This window comes from Marmota marmota, unplaced genomic scaffold, assembly GCF_001458135.2.
Source record: "Marmota marmota marmota unplaced genomic scaffold, marMar, whole genome shotgun sequence".
NCBI lineage: Eukaryota > Metazoa > Chordata > Mammalia > Rodentia > Sciuridae > Marmota > Marmota marmota.
Window position 1 is genome coordinate 16,622,052 of NW_026000005.1, and position 17,037 is coordinate 16,639,088.

At 38.3% G+C, this 17,037-nt stretch overlaps 1 non-coding gene across 1 annotated transcript; it reads right to left on the reverse strand.

Moving 5' to 3' along the window:
• Positions 1 to 3,045: 3,045 nt before the first annotated feature.
• LOC125618384 lies at positions 3,046 to 3,120 on the reverse strand. Its single transcript, XR_007349667.1, has one exon. It is a non-coding gene; the product is annotated as a small nucleolar RNA SNORD51 (small nucleolar RNA).
• Between the last annotated feature and the right edge of the window lie 13,917 nt (positions 3,121 to 17,037).

Below are 17,037 nucleotides of genomic sequence, written 5' to 3' on the forward strand. Positions count from 1 at the left end.
CTTGAGAATCAGATCTGCAAGCTTCTTCAGGGATAGCCTATTTATCTTACAAATGCAGCAGCCTCTCCTTTAACTACTGAACATTTTATAAAACACACGAGGCACTTTTCTACACAGCAAAGTGGCTTTCTCCCTTTTCACATTTAAGAGAAGATATATACATAGCGGCTGGGAATATGATGATGATGATCCCACCTAATAGAATGTTCTTTTGGAGATATAGTTTTCAAATTAATAGCACTTTTTGAACAGGAAATTCTATTGCAAGAGACAAAATTGTTCTTTTTGACAAAAACCTTGTATTTCTTCTTAGAATCCTGAGAAGCTTTACAAGTTTGAAATAGTGGCATATCATAATACCCCTTTAAAATGGAACAAATATAGCATGTACTTCATGGAAAAAGAAAAAATGACTATACCTACAGCATCACCTTACTGAATAAATCCCATTGGTAGAAAATAGAAGGGTTGAGAAATTGGACTTGTAAATTGGACTTGAGAAATTGATGAGTTGTAAAGTTACTTTGGTTCCAATGATTCAGAATAAAATTTTGGATAAACTCATTGTTGAGAAGGCTGGTGAGCTGGACCGGAACTTAGAATATTTGGCTATGGTTTCAGCCTTGCCATCCTGACCTTGGGCAACTCACTATGACCTTCATGTGTTTATTTTCTTTATTCATTAAGTCAAAAAATTTACTGAATGCCTACTATGTGCCAGGCATTACACAAGGCTTTGAGGATCAGATGGTTAAGAAGGATAAATACATTTCCTGCCTTTAATGGTCAACCCGATTATTGAGTAAGACAAACTTTTATCAAATCCTTAGACCATAACATGTGTAAATATAAATGATGCTAATTTCTGTGAAGAAAAGGAGAATGTGATTCAGTCTCCAGGTCAGGGAAGGCTTCTGTGAGAAAGTGACCATCCATTAGGTGTTGCCTAGGCAACCGGAGGTAGAAAGAGGGAGAAGAGTTTCTCACAGTGGCTAGCTGTACAGAAAGAACTGTGGCTAAAAAGGAACATTGCACATTAACTGAAAATAAGTTAGTATGCCAGGAGAAGAGGGAATAAGGGGGAAGCCTGATGGGAAGTGGAACCAAGAGACAGATTGTGATCTTTCTGCTCCAAGCAATGCTAAGTGATAGAAATGTTTTAAGCACCTAAATGTCTTTATTGGACCAGAAATTTTTAAGATTATTCTGGCTACAGTGATGAAAACAGACTGAGCTAAAAAAGAAGAATGTACAAAGCCAATTAGGTGGCTACTGCAGGTAGTCCGGGTAGAAAAACACATTAGCATAGATTAGGGCACCACTAGCACAGATGCAGAGATATTTAGAAGGATTGGTAATGTACTGCATACTGTGGTGGTGGTGGGGTGTCTGGGGAGAACTAAAGGAAAGGGAGGTTCAAAATTAATCCGAGGTCTTTGGATTATGTAGCCTATGGATCACAGTGCCATTCACTGAGATATCAGACACAGGTGTGGAGGAGAGAAGATCATGATTCCACCCATTTGCAACATGTTGAACTTGAGATCTCCAAGCAGCAATGGATAGAATGCAATGGCTACGCAGTTCTGAAACTCAGAGGCAAAGTCTTAGAAGGAAATATAAACTGGAGTGGTTGACATAGACATGGATGAGATTAGCTCAGTAAGGTTCAGAAAATGAAAAGAAAAAGCCCTAGGACTTGAGCTTTGAGAGATTCTAATATGTAACAGCCATATATAGAATCTACAAGAGACCTAGGAGGTAGTGTTACAGGGCTGAGTCGTTATAGAAAACTGAGGCAGCATGAAGACACCCTCCCACCTTCAAACCCCAATTCTTGCAATTAAGTCAGAAAGATTTCAAACCTGTCAGAGTAACAGTCATAAATTTATTGAAGGGATTGGAAAAGGGAAAGGGGACACCCTCAGAGGAGAGTGTGGGCCCTCTTGGAGAGGAGAGGGGTGTGTTTCTCCTGCACTGCAGTTTTATTGGCAATCCCAGAGAAGCTTCCAGAGAGTCCTACCTAGATCCACCTCTTACAGCAGGGTGTCATCAGTCTTTCAAGGCCCCACTGCCATGACAACTCTAGGACACTTTGGCCTATGCTGACCAGTTCTAATTGAATTTTTAACAATAAATTATTATAGATTTTATGATTAGGAGGAATTATCCTTATCTCTGAATTTTGAGTTTCTGGATATGGTCTGTGAAAAGGGTCACAAACGTTTCCCCCTTCAGGGTAACTTGGGGTCCTCTTATCAACATTATTTGGGGCCTGCATTTTTCCTGCAGGTAGTTTGCTGAGGAATGTGACGTATTCTGTCCACTTAAGCTGGGCAGGGCTGCAGGTAAATTGCTTGCTGAAAAAAGCACGTGGGGGTCAGCACAGTGGGTCCATTTTATAGAATTGTTCCCTTAACCTCGTGTACCCAGCACGTGTACCCTATCATTCAGGGAACTCAGGACAGAATGAAAATAAGAGCATTTCAAGAAGAGATGAATTGGACAAAATGAAGCCTGAAAGGGGTCAATGGAACATTAGAATTGTTTTGCTAGGTGGGAGGAAAGTCAGATGAGAAGGGATAGAGAAAGAAAACACAGAAAGCTCTTGAGTAATTTATCTGTGAAGGGAAAGAGAGAAGGCAGTAACTAGAGAAAGTGGAGTCAAATGAAGGTGTCCTTGTAGTTTTAATGTGAGAGACTAGTTTGTTTAAACATCAGTGGTTAATGAGTAAAGGGACATTCTGGAATTTCATTACTCTCCTTAAAACTCCAGGACTCTGAAATTAAAATACCTAATAAGTTTGATGTACTAAATTGTTAATGAGGTTACAGCAAACTCAACAAACCATAAACTCCTTAGACACAGTTCAGTCTTTAATTTCCGAGGGCCTAGATCACTGAGCTCAATACACAGGCAATGCACTTTTTAAATAGAAGAGAGCCACTGAATAAATTAGATTTTCATAGCCATTGATCGCAAGTAACTTCTAGTATTAATTCCATTTTTGTAAAACACAGCTCATTTGTTCTCCCTTTTCTCCCAGCTTTTGATAGGAAAAAGCAAATTTATCACGAGCTCAGCAAGGGATGATTTGATTCTACTCATCATGTAATGTTCTTCCTTTTAAGAGCTCCCCACTTGGGCTGGGGATGTGGCTCAAGTGGTAATGCGCTCGCCTGGCATGCGTGGGGCACTGGGTTCGATTCTCAGCACCACATAAAATAAAATAAAGATGTTGTGTCCACTGAAAACTGAAAAATAAATATTAAAAAATTATCTCTCTCTCTCTAAAAAAAATGAGCTCCCCACTTGGGAAATATTTATAGTTTCTTATAGTAGCAATGGACTACAGGCAACAAATACATACGATAATCTCATTCATGAACACCAGAGTTTCCCTGATTGCTAAAAGAAATGATTAATTGATTGATTGGTGGTTGGTTGATTTTGGTATCAGGGATTGAACCTTGGGGTACTTAACCACTGAACTACATCCCCAGCCCTTTTTATTTTTTATTTTGAAACAAGCTCTCATTAAATTGCTTAGAATGTCGCTAAATTACTGAGGCTGGCCTCAAACTAGCAGTGTTCCTGCCTCAGCCTTCCAAGCCACTGGAATTACAGGTATGTGCCATCATGCCCAGCAGAAATGATATATTTAAACAAAAATTTTCAAAAATTTCCTATGCTTCTTATTTTAAAATTTGTTTCAAAGGGTAGAAGAATGTACTATTATAACAACACTGCACTAATGGATATTTTTCAATTTTTTTTTTGACAGGAGAGGGAGAAGGAGAGGGGTTGGGGGGACATTTCAGATTCATAACCAGAATTAGTTTCTGGTCTAAATGTTTTCATTTTGCTTATTCATTAAAAAAAGCATTTGTAAATGTAGCCATTGGGACATTACAGGCAAAAAGGTGCTTCTACACCCAGAGGCACCTGAATGATTTTTCTTTTCTTTTCTTTTTTTTTTTTTGACAGTGGGCAGATTTCAAATTGCAGGTGGAATAAAGAGAATAAGAGAGATGAGAAGTAAACCTCTTAAAATGCACAGAACAGAAGCCAAGAGCTCTGGGTCCAGGGAGCAACAGTGACTAGGAGGAACAGGAGAGGAAAGGCTGGCTCATCTCTCATATCCTGGTCCTATGAGATCCTGGGGAGGTGAGGGAAGGCCTGGAAATGGCTGGAATTGTCTCCCCGCCCCCCTCCGCGTTGGTATAGGGGCTTAAAGTTAAGAAAACCCATGGCATTCTCAAATACCTCTCACCATCTGTCCTTTTTCAGTGTCAACACTAGGTGTCAGTGTTTCTGATTGCATAGATTTGGCCCTCAGATTCTGTAGCTATAGAGAAATCCCTGTTTTGTTCTTTGCAATCACCAGTTTTGTTTAAAAATGTTAAAGGGAACCCAGCACGGTGGTACACACCTGTAATCCCAGCTACTAGGGAAGCCCAGGTCGGAGGATCACAAATTCAAGGTCAGCTTGAGCAACTTCGCACTTAGCAAGATCCTGTCTCAAAATAAAAGGGCTGGGGATGTATCTCAGTGGCAGAGCACTCCCGGAATCTCCAGTACTGCTAAGTAAATACATATAGACATAAGTAAGTAAGTAAGTAAGTAAGTAAGTTAAAGGGGTCCACGTCTGCATACATGACAGCTGTTTTTACCTCAAAAGGCCAGAGTGTGAGCCAATTCCAGAAGCCTGAATCATCAAGGGAAGAGGCCATGCTAAGTGGGTTGACCATTCTTTCTTGAGAGCATTGACTGGCCTCACAGCCTCTCTGTTCTCCTCTTTATTATCAGTGGGTGGGTTAGGGCAGCGGACTCCTTTTCAACCTTCTCTGGCCTGCATTCTTCACATCTAAACGCAAGCATCACAAAATCAAAGAGGGCTATCAGGACACACCTTTAAACCCTGCCCTAAATTCAAGCTCTCTCTCCTAACAAAGATGATGGAATTGAGGCAACAAAATGTAAACACCATGATAATCATGCTTGAACTGAAGTCAACTGGCAGAAAGAGAACAGCAACTACACATCTAGATTCACACAGGGTCCTAGTCCATCTTCTGTTGCTATAATTGAACGTGTCCGAGACTGGGTAATTCATAAAGAAAACAGGTTTAATTTTGCTCACAGTTCTGGAGCCTGGGAAGTCCAAGATCAGGTGTTTTCATCTGTTGAGGACCTCAGGCTGTGTCATCTCATGGTGGAAAAGAAGACCATATGGACACATGCATAAAAGCAAATGGGGACAGCAGAACTCCTGTGATAGTGACCCATTCCCTTGAGAAAAGCTTTAATCCATTCATGAGGGCTCCACATTTATGACCCAAACAGTAGACCTCACCTCCCCAAACTGCCACATTGAGGAATTAAGGTTCTAACACATGAATTTGAAGGGCACACAATCAAATCTTTGCCTCCTTCTATGGCCTCCAAAATTCGTGTCCTTCTCATGATGCAAAATACATTAATTCCATCCCAATAGTCTCAAAAGTCTTAACTCATTCCAGAATCAACTTTAAAGTCTAAAGTCCAAAGTCTTATCAGAGACTTTAACAGTGAGCCTTTAAAATAAAAAGTTATCTGTTTCCAATATACCGTGGTGGGGTAGGCATAGGGTACATATTTCCATTCCAAGAGGTAAAAATTGACCAAAAGATAGGAGCAACCATCCCAAACAAATCTGAAAACCAAGAAAGCAAACATTAAGGTTTAAAGCTGGAGAATCGTCATTCCATGCAGCCTTCTGGATACATTGGGGGTTGAGCCCCCCAAATGTTGTACAGGCCCAACTCCTGGGCTTTGCTAGGCTCAGTCTGTGCTTGTTTTCCTTGGGTTGGAGTTGCAACTGGTGCCTGCAGCTTTTCCAGGCATGGGTTGCACATTGGTGGTGGTTCTGCAATTCTGGAATCCCAAGGGTGGCCCTACTCCCATGGCTCTATGAGGCATTTTAGTGAAGATTCTGTGGGAATGCTGCTCTTGGAAGAGATTTCTGTCTAGACTCCCAAGCAACTAGATGGAGCATCCTTCAAAATCTGGGTGGTGCCACTATATCTCCATGACTCTTACACCCTAAACATCTGCAGAATATGCCCCCTGTGGGCTCCACCAAGACTTACTGCTTGATCTTCTGGGGAGGAGGCACAAGCTGCGCTTGGGGCCACTTGAGCTCCCCACACTGCACCAGAATGCAGGGAGCAGAGTCCTGAGGTGGCCCTGGGTATGGAGTCTTGGACTAGTACCCCTAAGCCACTCTGCCTCCTGGTGATCTGAGTCTGTGATAGGAAAGGCAGCACTGAAGATCTCCAAAATACCTCCAGGGCCTTGTTCCATTGTCTGATGAATCGCACCTGGCTCCCTTGCAGTTGTACTGATATCTTCAACAATGGTCACTTGGCCACACTCAGCATTCTCTGCCAAACATGCTTCTTCATTCCACGTGGTCAAGCCAAGAAAGATTTTTATGCTTTGCTTCCCTTTTGATTATAAATTCCACCTTTAGGTCATCCCTTTGCTCTTGTTTCTCAGCACTTATGGTAAAAAGTAACCTGTGATAGTTAAATTTGTTCCTTCAACAAAAAGTATTAATGCATTCATGAGGGCTCCACCCAGGACCAAGCATCTCCCACTTGGCCCTTCCTCCCAGATCTACTGCATTAAGAAAGTGAACTTCCAACAGGTGAATGTGGGGGAGACACACTTAAAACAGAGCAGAGAGTAGCTTAATAACTGAACTCTATAAACTGGATTTGAGACCCAAGTACTCCTGTAATATCAAACCATATTGACTCTCCAGAATTATAATAGAAGAAAAGGATTCTTCCTAAAGTATAGTAGGCTTTTTTTTTTTTTTTTTTTTTTTTTAATTCTGAGACAGGGTCCTAGGAAGTTGTTCAGGCTGGCTTCAAACTTGTGATCTTCCTGACTTAGCCTCTCAAGTGCTGGGATTATAGGCATATGCCACTATGCCTCGAAAGGTTATATTCTAAGGGTTTTGTAAACAGATTTTCAATAGGCACATTGCTTTTTCGGCAGAGACAGTGGGATCACTTTTGGTTTTGCAATGACCCCAGAGCAAAGACAACTGAAATTTACTAACTACTTACCAACACCATGCCTACTTCTGGAAGCTTCTTGACAACCTAAAATAAAGTCTAAACTCTTGATCATGATGTTCAAGTTCTCAATATGACCTAATCCCACCATCTAGACACCTGATCTCTCCAGTGACCATCACCAATACTCATCCCTCAGTGCCTTTGAACTTCTTGTTGCTTCTGCCTGGAAGGTCTTCCCAACACTTGTATGCTTCTCAGAATCTCTCCTTGTCCTTCAAGACTCAGATAGAATGTCACTTCTTTTGAGAAGACTTCTTAGTCACTTCAACTGCTCTTACCACACTGAGTTATATAATTGACTGAATGTACTCCCCCCAAATTTGTAAAACCTACAATATGATTGTATTAGAAGGTGGGACCTTCGGGAGATGTTAGATCATGAGGTAGTGTTGAGAGCCACAGCCCAAGGGGCCCCAGCAAACTTCCAGCTGCCAGCTGATGATTGGCTCCCAGCAGCCCCAGCAAACTTCCAGCTGCCAGCTGATGATTGGCTCCCAGCAGCCCCAGCAAACTTCCAGCTGCCAGCTGATTGGCTCCTCTGCGGTGATGCTCATTGGGCTGTTTCCCAGCCCTTTCAGACCATGGAGCTGCTCATTGGGGGACTCTTTTGGCTCCGCCCACACAACCCAGCCAATTGGCCTCAAGAGCAGGAGGAGTAGGGGGGGGGCGTTGAGAGGCTTGTGGGAAGCCATGGTGGCAGTCGGGCTCTGAGGGAGTTCCTGAAGAGCTCCTGTGGTGCAGCGTGTGTGTTCTAAAAATAAAGTTCGTTTCTGGTTGACAAGTGGCTCGTGAATTGTGCACAGCCAGACTGCGGCAAGGCAGAGCCCTGATAAATGGGATTTGTGTGCTAATAAAAGAGACCTTAGAGGATCTCTTGCCCTTTCCCCAACTTGTAAGAATATTATAAGAAAACAACAATCTGAAATCTAGAAGAGGGTTATCACCAGAACTTGACCATATTGGCACTCTGATATCAGACTTCCAGCGTCCAGAACTGGAAGAGATAAATCTCTGTTGTCTATAAGTCATTCAATCTATGGTACTTTGCTATAACAGCTGAAATGGACTAAGACAATTAAGCAAATTACATTTGCTTCCACATGTCTCATAGTTTACAAGGTGAGCCCCTTGAAGTAGCAGTGTCTCTCTCTCTCTCTCTCTCTCTCTCTCTCTCTCTCTTTGGTTGTTTTTAATCATTGGTTCTTCAGAGCTGTACCTAATACATAATGCCTGCCATAGAATAGTTATATCACCAATGTTTATGGAATTAAAAATTCTTTAGGTAGAATTTGACCTTAGATTCCTATTATATTCTATTGAAATTTGAGCCTTGTTATACATTTCTATTTAGTATAGTTTACCTAGAGACTAACATCAAGTTTTAATAAAGGAAAAGATCATTGTAAGTGGCCAACAAATATTGTTGATTTGAGTATATCATAATGGACGAGTAAAGTACAAACTAATATTATATTTTATCTAGTGCTTACATACAAACCAATGGAGACTGGGGGGATTATGACACTTATATGACCATATACACTTTCTACTTAAATTTCTCTGTATTTGAAAAAAATGAGACAGATATATTTTGCCCAAGTCCAAAGATAATACACGTAAGAAAACCAGTCAATAAGAAATACATATTCAGGGAACTAGGCATGGTGGTGCATACCTGTAATCACAGTGACTCAGAAGGCTGATGCAGGAGGATCCTAAGTTCAAGAAACTCAGAAAGAAAGACCTGGTCTCAAAATTTAAAAAATAAATAAAAATAAAAAGGATTGGGGATGTAGCTTAATGGTAGAGTGCCCTGAGGTTCAATCTCTAGTAAAATATATATATATATTCTTTTTTTTAGAATAATAGTTCCTTAATGAAGTGTTCTCCTATTAGTTATCAATGAATAGCACCTTGGGAGTTCTCACCTCTTCTTTTGCACCTTTTAAATAATTGTTTAGATGTTTACCTCATTGCCAAATTTTATGGTTGGCTTGCCCTTCTGATATAAAATGTATGGTATCTATTAGGTGATTTTGTCACTTATCATTGTTAATTTTCACAACCCAATAAATAGACCACATTCTTTTCATTTTATACTTTGGAAGTGGTGTAGGAGTAAAGGTTACAAGAGTTTTCAACTGATTTCTTAGCTTGTTACTTGGCGTAAAGATAAATGAGTTCTTATGAGTTTGCGCCTAGTGTGCATATCAGGTTTCAAAAAATAGGAAATATATGAACAAGAATTCTATGAAATAATCCTTGTTTCTGAGATGATCCTGGGCTTCAGTGAAACTGGGAATGCAGATCTAAACTTCAGATTCTCTCTGAGGATTTGGGTTTCCTAGGATCTATATTACCCAAAATACTCTGGGGCACTGGGAGATGTGGAAGACTGAAAATGTCTCCCCAAAGACATTGACTCCTAATATTTATAAATGTTATGGTTTGGATGTGAGGTGTCCCCCTAAAGCTCATGAGTGAGACAATACAAAAAGGTTCAGAGGAGAAATTACTGGGTTGTGAAAGTCTTAATCCAATCATAGAATCAATCCTGATGAGATTAACTAGGCAGTAACTGAAGGCTGGTAGGGTGTGGCTGGATGAGGTAGGGTACTGGGGGCCTGCTTTGGGGTATATATTTTATATCTGGCCAGTGGAGCCTCTCTGTCTTCTCTCTGATCATCATGTGAGCTGCTTCTCTTTGCCACACTCATCCACCATGATATGTACTGCCTCACCTTGAGTCCAGAGGAATGGAGCCAGCCACTTATGGACTGAGGCCTCTGTAACTGTAAACCTTCTTCCTCTACAGTTGCTCTGGTTGGGTCTACTTTATTTGGGGAAAGGTCTTTATAGATATAATTAACTTTAGTCTTTTGATATGGGAAGATTATCCTGAATTATCTGGATGTCCTCAATGCAACCAGCATAACCTCTTGGCTTTAAAAAAGAGAGGCAGTGGGAGAGTCCATAGACACACAGAGGGTAAGGTGATAGAGCAAAGAACAGAGACTGGTGCCAGCCTTGAGAACCAGAGAGATGCAGCCACAAGCCAAGGAATGCCAGCAGCCAACAGAAGCTGGAAGAGGAAATAAACAAATTCTTCCCTAGAGTCTACAGAGAGAACACAGCCTTGCCCACACCTTGATTTTGTTCCAGTAATACTGATTTTAGACTTCTGGCTGTCAGCACTGCAAGAGAGTGCATTTCTGTTGTTTTAAGCCCTCTGGTTTTTGGTACTTTATTACATCCAGCACAGGAAAAGAACAGAGGGGATGTGGAGATGTCAGGCCAATCACAAAGGAGGAAGGTCCATGACTCACCATAACTGCTTTAAGTTCTACTGAACATGCTGCATTGTAGACAGAAAAGTTGAATCCAAATTCTTAATTTCCTTTTGCGAAATCTGAGCTTGTTCTGCCATTCAACTTCTAATACAAAATGGGTTTGGTTTGAAAGGTTTGTGAACCTGGAATTTTAAATATGGAAACCTACACTTTAACACATCTTTTTGATACAAAAGGGATTAGATCAGACCCTACGCATGAGTCACATAATTTTGTAATACACTGCATATTTTAACCCTTAATAAAATTATTCAAGTATTTGGAAAAAAAACATCCATTTTAAAAATAGAACCACCCTAAATTTCCAGGTACACATTTTGTGTGTTAAAGGAAGTAGTTTCAGAGAAGGAGGAAAATGAGACAAGACAGACAACTATTTCTTTGGATATTTTGGGGCATAATTGGACATATGATTCTTTCAGTACTATTCATCAATTGTGAGCTCTGAAATAGAACCAATGAGCTTTCATCGTAAGGAAATAAAAAAAGTCAACAAAAAACAAAACCCAAAATACTCCTCTTCTTGGCAAAGGATATTAGCACCTAGCATTCTGGCATGAAATTGTTGAGGGCCACAGCCGAGTCGGGATGACACATGGCTTTATCTATTTATTTTTTACAAAATAGAATAGATAACAAACCTTTATGCTCCACCTTTAAAAATGCATTATGTAAGTCTGGCTCTGGGAAAAATTCATGAGAAACCTCAGTAAAAAAGATGATTTCATCCTAAATCATCCAACATTAATATGCATCCGAATACTGCTAGTTCTAAGTTTCTGCTAAAAATATTATCTGCTGACCTCTGGTTAAGCATTTCACACTTATTTTTAATTTAAAGGAAGTATGTATTTTTAAGTTCTCAAAAATATTTTTAAAAATTTTAATTGACAGGTAATAATTGTACATATTTGTGGGGTATGGCATGATACTTCAATACATGTGTACAATATGCAATGATCAGATCAAGGTAATTGACATATTTATTAACTTCATATTTACCATTTTTGTCTTTAAAATTCAAAACACTCTCTACTAGCTATTTTGAAATATAAATTAATTTTTGCCAACCATAGTTGTCAACCTACTTGCTACAGAATGTTAGAAGATAGTCCTCCTATCCAGTGGTACCCCGTACCTGTTAACCATACTTTCCTCATCTATGCTCCCCGACACTTCCTAGCCTCTGGAAACTACTATTCTACTATCTACTTCTACAATTTTGTGACATTTCACATATAAGTGAGAAATGTGGTATCTGTCTTTCTGTGCCTGACCTATTTCACTCAACAAAATATCCTCCAGTTCCATCTATGTTGCCACAAATAACAGAATTTTATTCTTTTTATGGCTGATCCACATCTTCACTATGCATTCACCTGTTGATGGACACCTGAGTTGATTCCATATTTTGGCTACTGTGAATAGAGCTACAATAAATACGGGGGTGCAGATATCTCTTTGAGATACTGATTTAATTTATTTGGGATATGTACCCAGTAGTGGGATTGCTGGATCATGTCACAGTGCTATTTCCAGATTTTTGAAGAAGATTCATTGTAAATTTTTGTCTTTTTGATAAAAGCCCTTCTAATTGGAGTGAGATGACATCTCATTGTGGCTTTAATTTGCATTCCTCTGATAATTAGTGATAACCATTTTTTAATATACTTGTCCATTTATGTGTCTATTCAAATAATTTACTCCTTTTTAAAATCAGGTTTATTTTCTTTTTATTGTTGTTGAATTGTTTAGATTCATTTTATATTCTGGATTCCCTGTTGGACAAATAGTTTGCAAATATTTTCTCCCATTATGTATTTCTTAATTCTGTTGATTATTTGCTTTACTGAGCAGAAGCTTTTTGGTTTGAATGAAAGAAAATTAAAATTCTGCTTTTACAAGATGGGTTATTTTGTTTCTAATTATGAGTTGTACAAAGTCTTTATATATTTTGGAAATGAGTCCTTTGTCAGAAATATTTTGTTTATAGCTCATTTGTTAATGATGTCATTTGATGAGCAAAAGTCTTTAAATTTTATGGAAGATAACTACCAATTTCAAAAAATCATTGTTGCTTTCTGTTTTCTAAGCATCTTTGCCTACTGTCATGTTATATTCTTCTTTTTTTCTTCTTTCTTTTGGGAGATGCTGGGTATTAAACCCAGGGAGTCACCCACCCACACTAGGCAAACATTCTATTACTGAGTTACATCCCCAAACCTTTTCAAATTTCTTTATTTTGAGACAGGGTCTAAGTTGCCTGGGCTGAACTTGAAATTGCAATCCTCTTGCCTCAGCCTTCCAGATTGCTGGAATTATAGTTGTGCACCACCCAGATTGGCTCAGAAACTTATTCTTGATTACAATAGCTTTGGAGAAAGCCTTGAAAGCATGTAATGTGATTCTTTTCAAATATGTGACTATTCTAAATGCTTTGCTTTTTCATATAAACTTTAGAATAAACTTCTAGAATTTTAGAAATGTGCTGAATTTTTGCTTGAGGTATTTGATCTACATCTTATTTTGAAAATTGACATTCCAACAATTTTGAGTTTTCCCATCAATGAATACTGTATATTTATCTTAGGGTTCTTAAAATTTCTCAAAGTATGGCCAGGCATATAGCTCAGTGGTAGAGTATGTGCTTAGTATGTGAAAGGCTCTGGGTTCTATCTGCAGCACTACTGAAAAGAGATGAGAGAGAGAGAGAGAGAGATTTCTCTAAGTAATATTTTGTACCTTTTGGTGTAGAAGTCCTGACCTTTTAATTTATTCCTAAGTATTAAGACAGAACGCTCTAAGAAATCTCTCAAGACAGAGTCTCATGCTCAGAAACTAAGTTTATTAGTAGGAAAGGCCTGCCAGGCTGCCCAATATAGTGGCGCAGCAGCCAGAGATATTTAAATAGGGGTTTTATATCTTTTTAAACAAGGGAACAAGAGCAAGCTGGAGATGACCTTGGGTGCAGCAAATTAGAATTGAACTTGGATGTAGGTGGTTGGGTAACAACAGATTTTTTTAGTTAGGGAACTTGGGAGGGTGGGGTGTGGGAACAGGGCTCTTAAGTTTCTTTTTCTTGGTAGCTTTGGTTCTGAGTCCCAGAACCAAAATAGAATTGTTAATGTCTAGGATATCCCATTACTAAGTATCTTATTTTTGTGATAATATAAATGGTATTTTCTAAGATCTATTTTGCAATTGGTTGATGCTCGTATACAGAATTTTTGTAGTTTTTTTGAATAGATTTTGTGATCTCTCTACATTCAATTATTACTACTAGTTGAATTGTATACTTCTTCCTTTTTAATCTTTATGCCCTTTGCCTTTGCTGTATTGACTAGGATTTTTAGAACAATGTTAAAAAGAAGTGATGAGTATGCAATCATGCTTTGTTCTTGACCATTCCCGATTTCACCATTAAATATGATGTTAGCAGCCAGGTATGGTGGCCCACACGTGTAATCCTAGTGATTTGGGAGGCTGAGGCATGAAGATCACAAGTTAAAGATCAGCCTCAGCAACTTAGCGAGACCTTGTCTCAAAGCAAAAAGTAAAAGGAACTGGGGATGTATCTCAGTGGTAGAGTACCCCTTGTTTCAATCCTAAGCACAAAAAACAAAACCATACATATATATTTGCTAAGGACAAAATACTAGCAAATCAAATCTATATGAGAGATATTTGTTAGTAACATCATTTTTGTAATTTCTTTATCACGCCCTATTAACAGGTCACACTGTGTCATGAAGTGATTTGTGAAGTGACCCTTCCTTTTTTTGTTTTCTGAAAAAGTTGCCCAACATTGGTGTTACCCAACATTCAATGGAAACAACTGTTCAAAGAATTCACTAATAAATTATTGGTCCTACAACAACCGGAGTGTAGGGAGGAGAAGAATAGAAGTTAGTTGGATTAAACAAAGGGGAATGAAGGGAAGGGGGTGGGAATGGGAATAGGAAAGACAGAATGAATCAGACATAACTCTCCTATGTTCAAATATGAATATGTGACCAGTGTAACTCCACACCATGTACCACCCCAAGAATGGGAAATTATACTCCCTGTGTGTATGACAAGTTGAAATACATTCTGCTGTCATGTGTAACTAAAAAGAACAAATTAAAGAAATCACTGGGACTAGAGTTTTCTTTGTGGGGGCTCTTACTTTTTAAATCAGGTTTATTGATTTATATGCATATAGTTGTGTAAACACCATCAAAATTAATATTTAGGACATTTTTATGACCCTTCAATAGTTCTTGGAAGCCCTTTTGGAATGAATTCATCCTGTAACCACTCATTTGTTTTCTCTCTATAGCTTTTCCTTTTTCTGTCACATGCATGGAATCATATAGAAATGACATTTTTAAACTTAGCACAATGCATTTAAGATTGATTTATTTATACATTAAGGACTGGGGATCAAAAACATGGGTACTAATTTCAAGCACACATCCCCAGCCCTTTCTTTTATTTTTTACTTTGAGACAGGGTTTCGCTAAGTTGCTATTAAGGATGCAGGGGCATCCTTAAGTTGCCAGGCTGGCCTCAAACCTGCAGTCCTTCTGCCCCTGCATCCTTAATAGCCAAAATTATAGGTGTGTGCCCCCATGCCTGGTGATCATTACTTCTTGTGTCAGCCATTTACTCTTTTTTTTCTGCCAAGTAATATTACATTTTATGAATGTGGTACATTTTTTTTATGCACGAGCCAGGTGGCAAGACACTTGAGTTGCCTTCAATTAATGAAAATTAATAATCAAGGATCTATAAACATCTGCATATAGAATTTTATGTGGATACCTTTTATTTTTCTTGAGTAAATAAATATGTAGGAGTGGTATTGCTGGTCTATATGGTAAATTTATGTTTGTAAGAAACTGCCAAATTGTTTTCCAAGATAACCTACCATTTTGCATTCCCAACAGCAATATATGAGAATTCTAGCTGTTTCAAATCTGGTATTGCCAGTTTTTGAAATGTTCGTTTTAGGCATTATTTTAATTTGCATTTTTCTAATGACTATGTTGAGCATCTTTTCACATGCTTTATTTTGACATCCACATATCTTCTCCAGTGAAGTGTGTGCCTAGGTACTTTATCCATTTTTTAAATGATATATCAAGAGCATTGTAATGTTTTGAACAACCAATAAAAAAATTAAGTGAGGTATCAATACTATAAAATATTATCAAAGTACTTTATCCATTTTTAAAAAATAGGTCATTTTTTTTTAGTTTTGAGAATTCTTTATATATTTTGTATACATGCTCTTATCCAATGTTCTTAATTTTCTCCTGCCTTTAAGTTGGCTTTCCATTTTCATAATACTATTTTGAAGAAGTTTTTAGGTTTTTTTTTTCCCTTGTTTTTTGTCTGATCATTTGTTCAGGAGCTAAACTACTACTATTTCCTCCTCCTCCTCCTCCCCCTCCCCCTCCCCTCCTCCTCTTCTTCTTCTTTCTTCTTCTTCATTGTCATTATTATTATTATTATTATTTGGTTTGTTTTAGTTGTACATGACAGTAGAATTCATTGTGATATAATTATACAAGCATGGAATATATCCTATTCTAGTTAGGACCCCACTCTTATGGATGTACATGATGGTGGGATTCACTACGGTATATGTTCATCTACATATGTAGGAAGATTATTTTGAATTAACTCCACCAACTTTCCTTTTCCTATCCCCTACCCTTCCCTTTATTGCCCTTTGCCTAATTTACTGAATATCTATTCTTTCCTTCTTCCCCCCTTATTATGGGTTAGCTTCCATATATCAGTGAAAACATTTGACCTTTGGCTTTTGTGGACTGACTTATTTCACCTAGTATGATAGTTTTCAGATCCATCCATTTACTGGCAAATATCACAAAGTCATTCTTCTTTATGGCTGAATAATACTTCATTGTGTATACAAACCACATTTTCTTTATACATTCATTTATTGATGGGCATCTAGGTTAGTTCCAGAGCTTGGCTATTGTTTTGAATTTTGATGAAGACAAATTTATGAATTTTTTCTTTTATGGTTTGAGCTGTGGGGATAATTTAATATTTTATTTTATTTTATTTGTTTAAAGTTTCAACAATTTTTTGTGTTAAGTCAAACCAAAGTATTTCTATAGGTGGAGAGGAAATGTCTACGTAACAGTCGACACGGCTAGTTTACTTAGGCCTCACATTTGTACTTCTACATATATTATATCACAGCACAAAATATCCCCCATCTTGCTCTCTCAAGCTACCAGATAAGTCAGAAGATTAATTCACACTGAGTGGGAGCATCCCTGGATATCTATGTAAAGGGTAAATAAAGATGTGAAGTTGCCATTTTCTTGGGTCACTCTCAAGATCTCTTCTTTCTCTTCAGTATTTTTATACCCTTATTTTTCTTCTACTTACCAAGAATTGATGTTGCAACATTTAATAGCCAATTTGCCACTTGTTTACATCAGTTCTTTGAAATAGTATTTATTGTCTATAGTCCGTGTCATGTTCTTTGTACAACATAATCTAAAATTTGTAGACATCACACAATTTAATTCAA